Consider the following 16,019-nt stretch of genomic DNA (forward strand, 5'->3'; position numbering starts at 1 on the left):
GCTGGCCTCAACACTTACCTTCTCTGAGGTTGCTTAGATGCACAGGTGATGCCTTCCCTCCATTGTCCTTCCAGAATATAATAGTCAGGAAAGCTGTCCCCAGGGCCATTAGAGTGGGATAGCTGTCCCTGCCCCTCACTCAGAACAGCAGGCTATATACCTTACCTGGGCAGCACAGTAGTGCTGGCCCTGGTTGAAGGGGAGCAGGAGAGCCATCCCTGAGGGCAAAGCAAGGCAGATTTGGCCCCATTACCCCAATGCCATGAGATGGCCTGGGAAAGAGGGTATGCCCTCTGACACCTCTCCCCTTACCACGCGAGACTGTCAGGAGAGCTGACCAAAAGTCTTAAGAGTGTATGAGCTGGCCCTGGCCCTTGCCAGCTACAGCACTCAAAAGAACAAACCCTGTTCCTCTCCTGGGCAGCAGAGTGGGGCTGGCCCTGGTGGAGAGAAAACTGGAGGGAATATGGGTGATTCAAACATGAGGTAAAGAACATGGAAAACTGGCCCTGTTCTGGGGTAGGGTGTGTTGCAAGTGGGATACCGCCACCCTGCCCCCCAACATCCATCTCCTTCTGCAACAGTCAGGAAAACTGACTGCCCCACATTGGCTGAAGCATTCCTGGAGAGCAGGCCCTGCATCCCACCTGGGCAGCACAGTAGAGCTGACCCTGATTGGGGGATGGGGTTGGTGCAGGTGATCCAGCCCTGAGGACATGAGCATGGGAGAGCAGAGCCTACCTCTCTTCTGGGGTTAGGTGGTGTGGGATCAGGAATAATGGCCCCCTGCTTCCCCTGAAGTAGCCAGGAGAGCTGGCACATGGGTCACAACCCTCCCTGCTCACTGACTGTAGCACTCAGAAGAGCAGACCCTGAACTTCACCTGGGCAGCACAGTGGGCCTGCCGCTCATGGCAAAGGTACTAGTTAGTCAACCTTGAGTGTATAAGAACAGGACCAGTTCATGACAGTGTGCAGAAACATGGAGAGTTGGCCTCAAACTTAGAGTGGGCAGCAGAGGTGAGCCAGCCCCAGAGGCATGAGAGCAAAAGGGCTGACCATGCCACCTGCCTATGGTGGCATCATGTGATCTACATAGAGCAGTGCTGGAGAACTCACCCCAGTCATACAAATAAGGAAGAGCTGGCAGATTGACCATCTCAGCTACCCACACAGGCCCAGATCTAGAGCTCTGAATTGGCCAACCCCAAAATTTCTATCATCTGAGAATACGAAAGGCCCAGCCCTGCTGTTCTAAAGCTGTAGGATTTCCATGACACAAGACAACAATATGACTAGGAGGAGTCAGGGTGAGGATCAAATATTGATGTTGTCACAGAAACCTGAGATCTTGACCTAGACCAATGACTCATTGAAATGAACATTTGCAATAAAAGATGTGTGGACTGGGAACTATACTATGGGATACAAACTACAGCTTCCACAAGGAGATGTTTCAGATGTTTTGGTTTTGTTCTTGTTCTTGTTTGTTCATTTGTGTGTGCTTTGTTTTTCAGAGCAGGTTGCAAGGGGGAAAGGTAGATTAGACTATGTAGCTCTAGCTTTGGGGCATTCTGTTCCTGCTTAACATTATAGGCACCTTCACTTGTACTTATATATTACAATGCACATCTACGAACACAATATTAAATCTTAAAGAAACATACCATGTGTGTTCTTTTGTGACTTGGTTACCTCACTCAGGATATTTTCTAGTTCCATCCATTTGCCAAGGAATTTCATAAAGTCATTGTTTTTGATAGCCGAGTAGTACCACTTTGTGTAAATGTACGACATTTTCTGTATGCATTCCTCTGTTTAAAGACATCTGGGTTCTTTCCAGTGTCTGGCTATTATAAATAAGACTGCTATGAACAGAGCAGTGGAGCATGTGTCCTTGTTACAGGTTGGATCAACTTTTGGCCCAGGAATGGTATAACTGGGTCCTCAGGTAGCACTATGTCCAATTTTCTGAGGAACCTCCAGACTGATTTCCAGAGTGGTTGTACCAGCTTGCAATCCCACCAACAATGGAGGAGTATTTCTCTTGGTACTCACTGATAAATTGTTATAGCTCCAAAGCTCAGAATACCCAAGATACAACTCACAGACAATATGAAGCTCAAGAAGCAGAAAGACCAAAATGTGGATGCTTCAGTCCTTCTTAGAAGGTGGATCAATATACAGGAGAAACAAAGTAGAGAAGAGACTATAGGAACGGCCAGAGACTGCCCCACCTGGATATCCATCCAATATACAGCCACAAAACTCAGTCATTATTGCTGATGTCAAGAATTGCTTGCTGACAGGAGCCTGGTATGGATGTGTCCTGAAAGGCTCTTCCAGAGCCTTACTGATACAGTTAACCATTGGACTGAGCATGGGACCACAATGAGGAGTTAGAAAAAGGACAGAAGGAGTTGAAGGGTTTTGCAGCCCCATAGGAAGAACAACAATATCAACCAACCAGACACCCCAGACCTCCCAGGGACTAAACCATCAACCAAAGATTACATGGAGGGACCCATTGCTCCAGCCACATATGTAGCAGAGGATGACATTGTCTGGCATCAATAGGGGGGAGAATCCCTTGGTCCTGTGAAGGCTCATTTCCCCGGTGTCGGGATTGTCAGGGTGGCAAGGAGATAGTGGGTGGGTGGAAATCAGAGCATCCTCATAGAAGCAGGAATACAGGGATGTGAGAGGGGGAACCAGGAAAGGGGATAACATTTGAAATGTAAATACAAAACATATCTAATAAAAATGCAAAAATAAAAAACCTTAAACATACCCCCAAAGCATGGCTTTATTTTTCTTCTCTGAAATTTTTTAAAGTATGATCTTTTCAGTGATGTAATTTTTCAATAATGGAAATACTTTAAAAATAGAAACAAATAAGAACATTCTTATTCATAATTATTCCTTCAACTTTTAGATTTTAATATTATCATATAAAATATTAATAGTTCAATTTGGCTCTGAATGTAATTCTTACTCTCATTTGCATAAGAAAAAGTAAAAAAGGGGACTGATAAAAATAAAAACACGCAATGTTTTTTCAAGATATATTCCTAGTAACTTAAATCAATTTACAGAATAGAGTAATATAATTGTCTTTATGTGTGTGAACAATGAAAATAATTTTTTCTCACCCTACTAAGAAATATAATACAAATTTATCAAAGAAACAAACACTATTGTATACAAAGTATATTGAAGAAGGTATTTTTATGAATTCATTTCTAATAAATTATCACTATGCATTATTTTATTATAATATTCAAAATTAAAGTTCTTCAAACTTTGTATTATTATTAGCCAAATGTCTTCTTTTAATAACTGGGAAAATAATGTTAATTAAATGAAAATTATGTACTGTATGATTTTTATTGAAAATAAAGCTATAAAGTACAGAAATGTGTTTTAAAAATACAGCAGTAGAAGCACATACATTATTTTTTAAAGTCAGGTACATCTTAGTGAATAACTAAATACTGTCAACCTCACAAATCATGTCGTACTATTCAGCTCTATTTTGATGACTTGAAATTAACCACAGGAAATATGTACATGAATAAACATAACTGTATTCCTAGTCATATTTATTTACAAAAAAAAATAGTGGTAGGCTTGATTTGGTCCATATGGATTTTGCTATAATTTTCCAACCCATAACTTAAAGGTTACATTAAAAAACTCTTAAATTTCATCAAATAAAATATTCTGAAGTACATATACGTACATATGTACCTTTCTGAGCTCTATCTAGTGTTATATCCTAAGAGAATTGTGTTAAATGAAAATAATAAAATAAAATGCACAGACTTACTAAATTCACAAATTCTATATTAATATAAATATATTATTAAATGTAAAACCAATTGATATAATATTTTTGTCCAGCTATTCATATTTATTGTCATACAGAAGTATTAATAATCAATGAAATTTTCACATATTTTATAAAAAATCTTGATAAATATACATTATGTCTCTGATTTCTTTGATAACAAAAATGACATGTACTGCAATTACAATAGTATGTACAAATTTTATTTTGTAACTGAAAGCAGCATGAGACTATAATATGAATAGAATTGTAAATTTTCTTCCCACTTTCATCAAAACAGGCAGAAATATGCTATCTTTTTGTTGAAATTAACTTTGCAAAACTTTACATTTACAATGAGATAACTATATTGCCAGAGAATAAGATAGAAGGAAGGTCAAAAGAGATTGATGAGAGGTTAAAAAACAATAGTTGCTTTTCTTTTCTTTTTTTTAATTTATTTACTTTAAACTCCAATATTAGGACCCCTGCTCCCAGTACCTCCTCACACAGATTCTATCCCCATTTCCCCCAGAGGCTCCTCTGATTATTATCACCCCACTACCCCAAGTCCCACCCTGCACATCAAGTCTCTGCAGGACTAGGCATATCTTCCCCCACTGAGGCCAGATACTATGCCTCAGTTAGGGGAATAGGATCTACAGGGAGCCAGGAAAGAGATTCAGTAACAGTCCCTGTTACAGTTGTTGGGGTACGTACATGAAGACCAAGCTGAACATCTGCTACATGTGTGGGGGATGCCCTAGGTGAACAGACATTTAAAGTATAAGTTTTCTTTTTTTCTGTGTGATCAAGCATGAAATATTCTTTGCTATCATTTAGGGCTGTTTTGCTTGAATATTTTCCAGTTTCCTTATAAAATTTATATAGTTATATGATATATCTTATGGGAGATGATATCCATCTTCCATTCTCTAACAAGCTCTAGTCATCTTTTTTAAATCCATTGAGTATTTCTGGTGAGGCTCCTTTGCAGGATATAAAATACATGTGAGAATGGTTTAACTTGTCCATTAGATTGAAGAAGTATATCATAATATACTTTCTACTTTTATTCTGAAACTTTTAAGTCTCTCCTTGTTTATATGATCATAATCTTATACTCTCAATACCTAGTATTGTTTGTGTATTAGTAGGAACTTTGGTAGAAATATCCACCCTTCAACCCAGTCCTAAAACTGATCAATTAGAATGCTAAATATTGAAAATTACCAGAAAAAAACTAAAGGAATTCTGCACAAGAATTAACTTGCCTATAAGGTTATTGTAAATAATATGTACTGTTACACTATTAAATTAAAATTATTAAAGATTGAGAAACAAAACTTTCCTCCAGACTTTGGAATAAATTATTAGTAAATTACACTAATGATTCTCTTGTCGTCTTTAAAGTAGCAGGTAATCTTTACTCTGAACCATTCTGTCACTATGAGCAAATAGATTTATCATAAATGCCCTGTCATTTGAAGAGACATATGAAGCTATCACCTAACAACAAAAAATGTTGTTGTGAATATGTGTATCACACATACATTATGCAAACAGCTCATAAATTGAGTGTGCTGTGCTGTTTTTCATTTCTTTATGGCTGAGGGGCATACCATTCTGATAAACTTTTAATCACACAGTAAAATGAACCATTGAAGAAGACGTCTACAGTGCTTCATTATGGCATTGAGTCCCTTGTAGTGGATTGAGATTCTTTCAAAATACTTTATTTTCTGCTGAATTTATACGAAATTTAAAGGGTAACTGTAGAATTATGAGTGTTAAAAATGCTGAATATTTACAATAAAGCACTTCATATAGCATGTGATTTATGGTTCTTAAATCATAAGGTCAAGCACAGGATCTAAATTGTGAACAATATTTCAGCATTTAATGTTGCCCAATTCAAGTTATAGGAATATATGAATTGGCTTGGCTGAGAACTTTAAATATAAAATAGGCAAAAAGAGCAGTTGATAGTACATTTTAGGTATGGGGAAGATGAAAATATTTATCTGTAGTTATTCCCTTATGTTGACTTTATAGAAGTTTTTTTTTAAAAAAAATTGTATGAAGTTAATTGCAAGCCTTCCTTCTTTCCTTTATTTATCTCTCATATACTACACTCCACACACAGTTTCCTCTTACTCCTCTTTTCCCTTCTACTCACTCCTCTTCTATTTCCCTTCAGACAAAACAGGCCTCCCAGGTCTCTCAACCAAACATGGCATATCAAGTTCCAATAAGACTGGGCAACTTCTCTTTTATTTAAGGCTAGAATAAATGACTTGGTGGGAGGAAAAGGGATCCAAAAGCAGGCAAAAGTGTCAGAGAGCCCATTGTTAGGAGTTACACACACACACACACACACACACACACACACACACATATATATATATATATATAATATATGTATATATATATAATATATGTATATATATATATAATATATGTATATATATATATATATATATTTCAAGTGCCTAGGTCAGACACACAAAGGCTCACTGATTTTTGTTTCCGTTTCTGTGAGCCACTATGAGCCCATGTTAGCTGATTCTACACGGTTTCTTGTGTCCTCAATTCCACGAGATCCTACAATCCTTTCTCCCCCTCTTCAGCAGGATACCCTGAGCTCCACCTAATGTTTACCTGTGGGCCTCTGCATCTGTTTGCATTAGTTCCTGGATGAAGCCTCTCTAATGATGTTTACACTAGTCTATGAGTATAGCAAAATACCATTAGGAACTATTTTATTGTATTTTTGTTTTGTTTTGTTTTGTTTTTGCCACTTGTATTTTGTTCTATCCTAGATATCTGGACTATCCAGCTTCTGGTTCCTGGACCTCCAGGTAGTATCAGGGGTGGACTCCATCTTGTAGCATGGATTCCAAGCTGAACCAGTTCTCTGTTTTCAAGTGCCCTAATTTCTATAGCACCTTTACCACAGTGTAAGCAGGACAAAGTCTTGGTCTAAGGTTTTAAGATTGAATTGGTGTCCAAATTCCTCCCCTGGAAGGATTGCCTGTTTAAAGGAGATGTTTGGTTCAGTCTCCATGTCCCCCCTTACTAGTCATCTTATCTAAAGCCACCTTTGTAGTTTCCTTGGAGTTTCCATTGCAATATGTTTCTAACTCACCTCTAAAATGTCCCTTATTAAAGTTTTCTCTGCCATTATGTTCTCCTTCCCTTTTTACCCCAACCTGATCCCTCCTGTTCCTGCACCCCCAACTTCAGTCTACCTACTATATATTTACCAAAGAGATTCATGCATTCCCCCTGAGCCCTGCTTCTTACTTAGACTCTTTTCATCTGCACTTGTAGTGTGATTGTCCTTTTCTCTACAGCTAATATCCATTTATAGGTGAATTCACACCATATTTGTCTTTCTGCGTCTGAGTTAACTCATGCAGGATGATTTTTATAGTCCTATTAATTTGCATGCAAATTTTGTGATGTTATTTTTTAACAACTGAGCAGTATTCAATTGTGTAACTGTACCACATTTTTTTTAATCCATCCCATTTTTCAGTTGAGGGACATTTAGATTTTTTCCAGTTTCTAGCTATTATGAAGAAAACTGGTATAAACATAGCTGAGCAAGTGCCTGTAACTTTAATTTTTTTCAATGTTTACTTTTAATGATGGTTCTTAAAAGCCTCAACCTCCATTTTAGCCCACAACCCGCCAAGTTTCAGGTGCTTGAAAGAAAGGGTACTGGGGAACTGACCCTGTTTAGAAATGAGTCTTTTGAGCAACTCTCATCTGTGTTTTCTGGGAAACTGGAGTTCAGTTCATACCTCAACAGTGGTAGCTCAATCCACTTGAAAACACTTCATGAATATACCAGCAGTCCAGTTTGATAGAGTCAGTATAGCAAATATGAATCAACAGCAGTAGCACTACCTAGAAGAGAGAGACAGGCCTCAGCATTGGCACAAGTCAGCCTAAGGGACCAAGAGGGATGCTAGAAGAAGTTCTCAGCCATGACTTTCAGCAAAGTGAGATCAGTGAAGATGCAAGACCAACATGCGTTGCAGCTATGAAAGCAAGCCAAACACCCAGCATCCATCACCCTCTGCCAAATTCTATTTAGACTCCCTCCAAACATCATGTGCCTTCCAGGTGTCTTGACTCAGCACATGTCCTGCTTCAGCATGTGCATCTGTCTCAGCCGACATCACTCTGCCATTCAACCTGAGTGTGCGGAAGCATCAAGAAGCCATAGCACAAGACCAGAAGGTTTTTATGATGCATTTTTCTTTATGGAATCCCAAGAAATTGAGCTCAACTATGCAATTTAAGGCAGACCAATATATGTATGTTGTTAGCAAAACCCTTCATCACATGTCCTTTCATAAGCTCGCTTTAGCAGAACATCCTTCCTTCTGTGTCTGCTTCAGCAAAACATTTCCTTCACAAGTCTGCCTTGGTGTTTCACCTGTGTCAGCTTCAATGAAATGTTCCTTCATGTGTTTTCTCCAGTAAAATACCATCCAACACACCTGACTTTCCAAAGAACCCTTAAGTTTCTACTTCAAGTGCCCTTGTGGTATGGTGGAATATCCTTTGGGAATGGCTTAACCATTAAAGTCTAGGCTCACAACCAAAAATTAAGTGCAACTCTGTAATGTCCAAAGTGAAGTAAACAACTGAAATAAGTATATGATTGTTTACATCTGAATTCTTGTTATAGGTTATAATAGATTGAAGCTTAAAGTAAAATCAATAATTATTTAGATTCATATCTTTTTATTAACTGGTAACCATGTATCAAGCAATATACAAATTATCACACATTATCTCATCTACTCTTTTCTAGAATGCTATTATAATCTGTTTTACAAATAACTTAGTACTCAAAAATAGCAACAACTCAATCACTATCATATAGCTAAGAATTGTGTAATATACATGCTGTCCGTAATGATACCTGTCTCGAGCGTCACTAACTTGATATTCTCAGATACACTTGTATACTGATTTCTTCTGGAATTTCTTGTTTCACTTATTTTAAATCCATAGATTTGCATTTGAGGAGCAAATAGAAATTTAAAGATGAGTTCATATTCTTCCTCTTTTTATTACTTGTTTATTTAAATTTCAAATGTTGTCCCCCTTCCCAGACTAAACTTCGAAATACCCCTATCCCATGACCCCTGTGACTTTAAGAGGGTGCTTACCCACTCACCCACTCCCATCTCACCCTTCTGGCATTCCCCTTTTCTGGGACAACAAGCTTCCACAGGACCAAGTGCCTCCCCTCCCTTTGAAGCCCAATAAGACAATGTACTGGCCCATATATACTCTTTGTTTGATAGTTTAGTCCATGGGAGTTCTGAGGGTTCATGTGAATTGATACTGTTGTGCTTCCTATGTGGTTGTGTTCCCCTTCAGATCGTTTAGTCTTTCATTTAACTCTTCTGTTGGGGACCCTGGTCTCAGTCAAATTTTTGGTTGTATACACATTTGTTTTAGTCAGGTGCTGCCAGAGTTTCTCAGAAGGCAGCCATACATGGCTCCTGTCTGCAAGCACTTCTTGGTATCAGCAATAATGTCAGGATTTGATGTCTGAAGATGGGATGAATCACAAAGTGGAGCATCTCTAGATGGCCTTTCCTTCTGTCTTTGCTCCCTGTGTTGCTTCTTGTCCCTGTGTTTCATTTAGACAAGGACAATTCTGGATTAAAGATTTTGAAATTGTTGTGTGGCCTCAACAATTTTCCTGGGGCCACGTCTATCTCTTAGAGGTGGTCTCTTCAGGTTCTGTGTCCCAACTATTGTGTGTTTTGGCTAATGTCAACCCCATTGTGACCTGGTTGCCTCTTGCATACCTGGCATCTGGGACTTTCTAGTGATTACCTTATTCCCTACCCTCCACTGCTACATATTTCTATTTATTCTCCTGGCCCTCTGGACTTCTGTTTTGTTTCTTCCTATACCTGATCCTGAGCCCCCATTCTCCTCACCCTCCCTTTTCCCAACCAGGTCTCTCCCTCTGCCTCCTATATTATTTTGTTCTCCCTTCTAAGTGGGATTGAAGCATCCATGCTTGGGTCTTCCTTCTTGTTAAGCTTCATTTGTTCTGTGAGTTGTATCATGGGTATCCTGAGCTTTTAGGCTAACATCCTCTTATCAGTGAATACATACCATGTTTATACTTTGGGACTGGTTTACCCTAATCAGGATGATATTTAATAGTTCCATTCATTTGTCTGCAAGATTCATAAAATCATACTTGGTCATGGCTGAGTAGTATTCCATTGTATAAATATACAACATTTTCTGTATTCATTCTTCACTTGAGGGACATCTGGGTTGTTTCTAGCTTCTGAGTATTATAAATAAGGCTGCTGTGAACATAGTGGAGAATGTATCCTTTCTATATGTTGGACCATTTTCTGGGAATATGCTCAATAGTGGTATATCTGGGTCTCCAAATAGAACTATTTTCCATTCTTTGATTATCTTTACTCTTTTCTTACAGTCCAGACATTATCACCCTCCTGGTCTGCCCTGCCAGAGTTCCTCATCACATTCTTCCTCCCCTGTCTCCAAGAGGATGTCCCCAACCACCACCACCCTAACAAGCCTCCCAACTTCCTGGGGCCTCAAATCTCTTGAGGGTTGGGTGCCTCTTCTCTCTGAGGCCAGGTGGTCCTCTGCTGTATATATGTTGGCGGCCTCTAGTATATGCTAGTATAGCTAGTATATGCTGCCTGTTTGGTGGCTCAGTGTTTGAGAAATCTCAAGGGTCCAGGTTAGTTCAGACTGCTAGTCCTCCTATGAAGTAGCCACCTTCCTCAGCTTCTTCCAGCTTTCCCCTAATTCAACCACAGGGCTCCCTGACTTCTGTGCATTGGTTTGGTGTAAGTAGCTGCATCTGACTCAGCTGATTGCTGGGCCTCTCAGAGGACAGCTATGCTAGCTTCCTGTCTGCAAGCACACCAGAGTATCAGTAGCAGTGTCAGGCCTTGGGGCCTCTTCTTGAGCTGAATCCCAATTTGGGCCTGTCACTGGACTGCCTTTTCCTCAGTCTCTTTTCCATTTTTGTCCTTGCAGTTCTTTTATGAACAATTCTGAGTCAGAGTTTTCAACTCTGAGGTGGCAACTCCATCCCTCCTTCTAAGGTCTCCTCCATTGACTCATGAGAGTCTTTCACCTCCCAGGTCTCTGGTACTTTGTAGAGGTTCTCCTTATCTCCTACCTCCAGAGGTTCCTGTTTCCATTCATTCTGATGGATCTCAGAACTTTATTCCTGTTTTCTCCCCCCAATAACTTATCTTGTTTCCTTTTTCCCCTTCTGTCCCATATCCCATCCAGGTCTCTCCATCCTTCTGTCGCCTTCACCATGATTCAATCCCCGCAAAGTGGGATTGAAGCATCCTCACATAGGCCCTTCATCTTATTAACCCTGTTAATTACTGAGGATTTTATTCTGGGTATTATGTACTTTTTTAGCTAATATCCATTCATTAGTGAGCACACACTATGCATGTCCTTTTGGGTCTGAGTTGCCCCACTCAGGATGACATTTTCTAGTTCTACCCATCTGCCATCAAAAATCATAATGTCCTCTTTCTTCATAGCTGAATAATATATTCCATTGTGTAAATGAACCACATTTTCTGTATCCATTTTTCTATAGTGGAACATCTGAGTTATTTACAGCTTCTGGTTATCACAAAGAAGCTATGAACATAATGAAGTAAGTGCCCCTGTGGTATTGTGGGGCATCTTTTGGGCATATGCCCAAGAGTGGTATAGCTGGGTCTTCAGGTAGATCTATTTCCAATTTTCTGAGGAACTTCCACTTTTCTGAGTAACTGCCAGATTGATTTTCAAAGTGGTTGTACTAGCTTGCAATCCTAGCAGCAATGAAAGAGTGTTCCTCTTTCTCCACATCCTAGCCAACTTCTGCTATTGCTTGAGTTTTTGATCTTAGTTGTTCTGATTAGCGTAATGTGGAATCTCAGGATTATTTTGATATACACTTCCCTGATGACTATGGATTTTGAACATTTCTTCAGGTGCTTCTTGGCCATTTGAAATTCCGTACTCGAGAACTCTCTGTTTAGCTCTCTATCTTATTTTTTAATTGGTATGTTTTCTGGAGTTTAACTTCCTGCGATCCTTGTATATTTTGAATATCAGCATTCTCTCTGATGTAGGGTTAGTAAACATCTTTTCCCAATCTGTAAGTCCCTGTTTTTCCTATTGGTAGAGCCCTTTGCCTTACAGAAGCTTTTCAGTTTCATGAGATCTCATTTGTGAATCTTTGATCTTAGACCCTGAATGATTGGAGCTCTTTTCAGGAAATCTTCTGTGCTAATGTGTTAGAGGCTCTTTCTCCTTTTCTCTTCTTCTAGATTCAGCATATCTGTTTTTTTTTTTTTTTTTGTGGATTTCCTTCATCCACTTGAACTTGAGCTTTGTACAATGAAATAAAAATGGGTCAATTTGTATTCTTATACCTGAAGACCTCCAGTTAGACCAGTACCATTTGTTGAAAATGCTTCCTTTTTCTCACTGTATGGTTTTGCTTTTTTCTGCCTCTTACTGTCTTTTTTTTTATATTCCCACCATGGTCAGTGAGCTGTAGGAGGAAGTTGTGTGATGTGAATGTCCTTGTGTGATTGAACATTCCACAGCTACATATTATTTGCACTTTAAATAGTTGTACATTTCTTGAATATATGCCATATACCACAGAAAGAAACTTTACTCATATGGTCTAAGAGCTACACTAATATATGGATGTTGAGATGGGAATTAAGAGTGCACTTTGACACTACACCTATTTAGCAAAACAATAATACCAAGTTTAACCCTTAGACCTATAAGTTCTTCATCTTAATCCATGGGTTCTCGGTGAGAGTTATAACTCCAGGCTTATGTTTCCTGTAGAGCCGGCCTAAAATCAAGCCAAAAAAATAGCTCATTGCTCTCATAATATCCATGCCCCTATGTATCACGGACATATCTTTTCATCTCCATCATTATTGTAGTTCACATGGTTCACAACTAGATAACAATGTTGATGACCTTCCATCCCCCAAAATAAGACCCTACATATCATCTTGTGTTACTGTGAAAGCTATCCATCTTGGAGGAAACTTTCCAGTCAGTATCAATACAATATCTCCATATCTTCTGTTCAAAGCATGTGGTATCTTCAGCAAAAAGGTCTTAACATCAAGTTTTGGTGAGACAGTGAGCAACAGTAATAACGCTGTTTTTTAGGAGTCACGCCTTAAAACCAACTAGAAAGGATATATGCCATATCTGGCTGTGTGCTTTTTATATCAATCTATAGTTTTATGTAGGAATATTATTCTCACTATAGGATAATTCAAAGAAAGGGGTCATTAATGGAGAAGGAGAAAAGTCCTATAGCAAATAGTTGAACATTGGCAATATGGATGGGAAAAGAGGCAGTAAAGTCAGTGCTTAAGTCAGGAGAGAGATATGAAGGTGGTGCAGATAAAGGGGAAAATAACTAACAGTAGGGATATTTGAAAAAAACATATGGAAAATGATAGTTTATAAACCTTCTAAATATATGCATATAATACATGTGTGTGTGTATTTGTATAAAATATTTGTTTTGGGAGACTGGCAGTTGATCTTTATTTTACCATATAATTTATTTTTTTTTAGAATACTTTCATTTTTGATTATATTTATGTGAGTGTTTGTATGTGTGTATGTATGTGTGTGTCTGTTGTGTGTATGTTATGTGTGCATGTATATGTGCACATATTGTGAATTCAGCTGCATCTGAGTGACTTTGAAATCTGGAAGAGAAGATTAGATCCCCTGAATCAGGAGTTCCATTAATTATGAGTGCTGATATTTGAGCTAGGAACAAAACTTTGGTCATGTACAAGAGCAACAGGTACTATTAACTACTGAGAAATTGCTCTTCCTCAGAGCTTGGCATTTTACAGATAAAGGCTTCTTAATGTTTATTCTTTCACACATCAATGGACTGAGAAATTTTCTATTCATATAAGACTATTCAGAGACATTTAGAAGAACATAAAAATAGTGTAAATTTCAAATTTCCCTTGGTTAAATAACTTTTGTAAAATAATATTTAATATATACTTTGAAAGCAAATGAGACACACATTTTCAGGAACATAACATACAACACAGGAGTATTAAATTTTTCTCACAAAAACATAAATCTTAGAAATGTTAAATAATGTAGGAATTTTACTCCCTGTTTCTAAAAATAAAAAGTATGTGTAAAGGTCTTCTAATTATAATAACTTCAAATGTTTCATTTCATCATTCAATTATTTACATTATAAATTATAATATTTTGATAAACACTTATATGCTTGAAACATATTTGTAATAATAAGTAACTTTTTATTTTTATGTTTTTCATTAATTTATTTATTCACTTTACATCTCAGTTGCCGCCCAGTCTCTCCTTTTCTCCCAGTCCCACCTTTAAAAATCCTTCCCCTCATTTTTCCCTCCCCTTCTCCTCGGAGAAGGAGAACCCACCCTTTGGTACCACCCTACCCTGGAACATCTAATCCCAGCAGGACTAAGAAAATCCTCTTCCAGTGAGTCCCAACGAGGCAGTCCAGGTAGGGGGAAGGGGATCCAATGGCAGGGAACAGAATCATATACAGCCCCTGCTCCAATTGCTGAGGGACCCATATGAAGACCAAGCTGCACATCTGCTACAAATATGCAGGATGCCTAGATTCAGACTCTGCATGATCTTTGGTTTATGATTCAGTCTCTGTGACGCCCCATGGGACCAGGTTATGTGACCTTATCTTGTAGTGTTCTTGTCCCTCCCCATCAGCTCACTCAATCTTATAACTTATTCTTGTACAAAACCCCTCAAGGTCCTCCTGCTCTTTGACTGTGGATTTCTGCATCTGCCTCTATCTACTGCTGGATGAAGCTGTGAGGCAGCAGTTATGTTAGACTCCTGTCTGCCAACATAGCAGAGTATCATTAATAGTTCTAGGGACTGGCCAGCTCTCACATGGGATAAGTATCAATTTGGGCCAGTCATTAATTGGCCACTTCTTATATTTCTGTTCCATCTTTATCTTATAGTAACAACAAATTTGGGATTGAATGGTGTGTGGAAGGGCTGTTGTTCTCCTCCAGTGGAAATCCTGCCTTGGTACACGAGGTGACCACGTCGGTCTCCATATCTTTAGTTTCAAAGACTCTCAGTGAGGGTAAACCCCATAGACTCCCTACAGACATTCCAGAAAATATCATCATCATTCAAAATGGCCACAATCATTGCAAAGGGCCCAAGAGGAACCCTCAGTGGAAAATTCAATCATATCAACATAGTTTGGAGTCTTATGCAAAGAAAAAGGATAGGGTCCAGTTCGACAAATGATGGGTTAACAGAAAAGAACTGGCTACGGTCTATACCATCTGCTGCCATGTTCAGGACATGATCAAGGATGCTTTTTCTGGGATTCTATTGCAAGATATGGTCTGCATATATTCACTTCTCCATCAACATCATTATTCGGGAGGATGGGGCTTTGGTTGAAATCTGAATATTTTGGGGGAGGGAAGGAGGTGAAAAATATATCCACAAGGAGAGATGTTGCTTAGTCTGTTTCAATCACAGAAGAATGAATTAATCCTTGAAGGAAATGATATTGAACTTTTTGCAAGTTCAGTGTCTCTGATTCAGAAAGCCATAGTAGTTAACAAAAAGTTTAATATAAGAAAGTTTTTGGATATGATATTTTGTCTGAAAAGGGAACATGACTGTTGAATAAGACATACGTTACCCAGCTCCAGAAACAAAATTCTGAATGACAAGTACAATTTGAGGTTTCTTTTAGGATATAAAAGACTTATATTGAAGAAAAATAAAGCTTTTCTATAACAGTAATCATTTCATTACACTATTCAAATAGTTTAATTTGACGTTTAATGTTTGAAATGAATGCCATTTGAATGTTTGCTTTAAATAGTTTACAAAGAGGAAACATCTTTTCTTTCAAAGAAAGAAATCAAAGAATAAAATGTATTAATCCAGGTAGAATAATACAATAAGCTATACTGAAAATACATGTGTTGCTTGTCACTCACATCACACTCACAAAGTAAGTGTTTCCATGTTATTATTATAAATCTCTGACAGTTGCTAGAATAATAGTAATAATACCAAAATCA

The 16,019-nt window shown here is 38.3% G+C and overlaps 1 pseudogene; it reads left to right on the plus strand.

Annotated features, from left to right (window-relative positions):
* Positions 1–8,141, plus strand: part of Pcnx1-ps1 (pecanex 1, pseudogene 1) — a 69,719-nt pseudogene extending 61,578 nt beyond the window's left edge.
* Positions 8,142–16,019: the final 7,878 nt, after the last annotated feature.

The sequence above is a fragment of the Rattus norvegicus genome, chromosome X, assembly GCF_036323735.1.
Source record: "Rattus norvegicus strain BN/NHsdMcwi chromosome X, GRCr8, whole genome shotgun sequence".
Classification (NCBI taxonomy): Eukaryota; Metazoa; Chordata; class Mammalia; order Rodentia; family Muridae; genus Rattus; species Rattus norvegicus.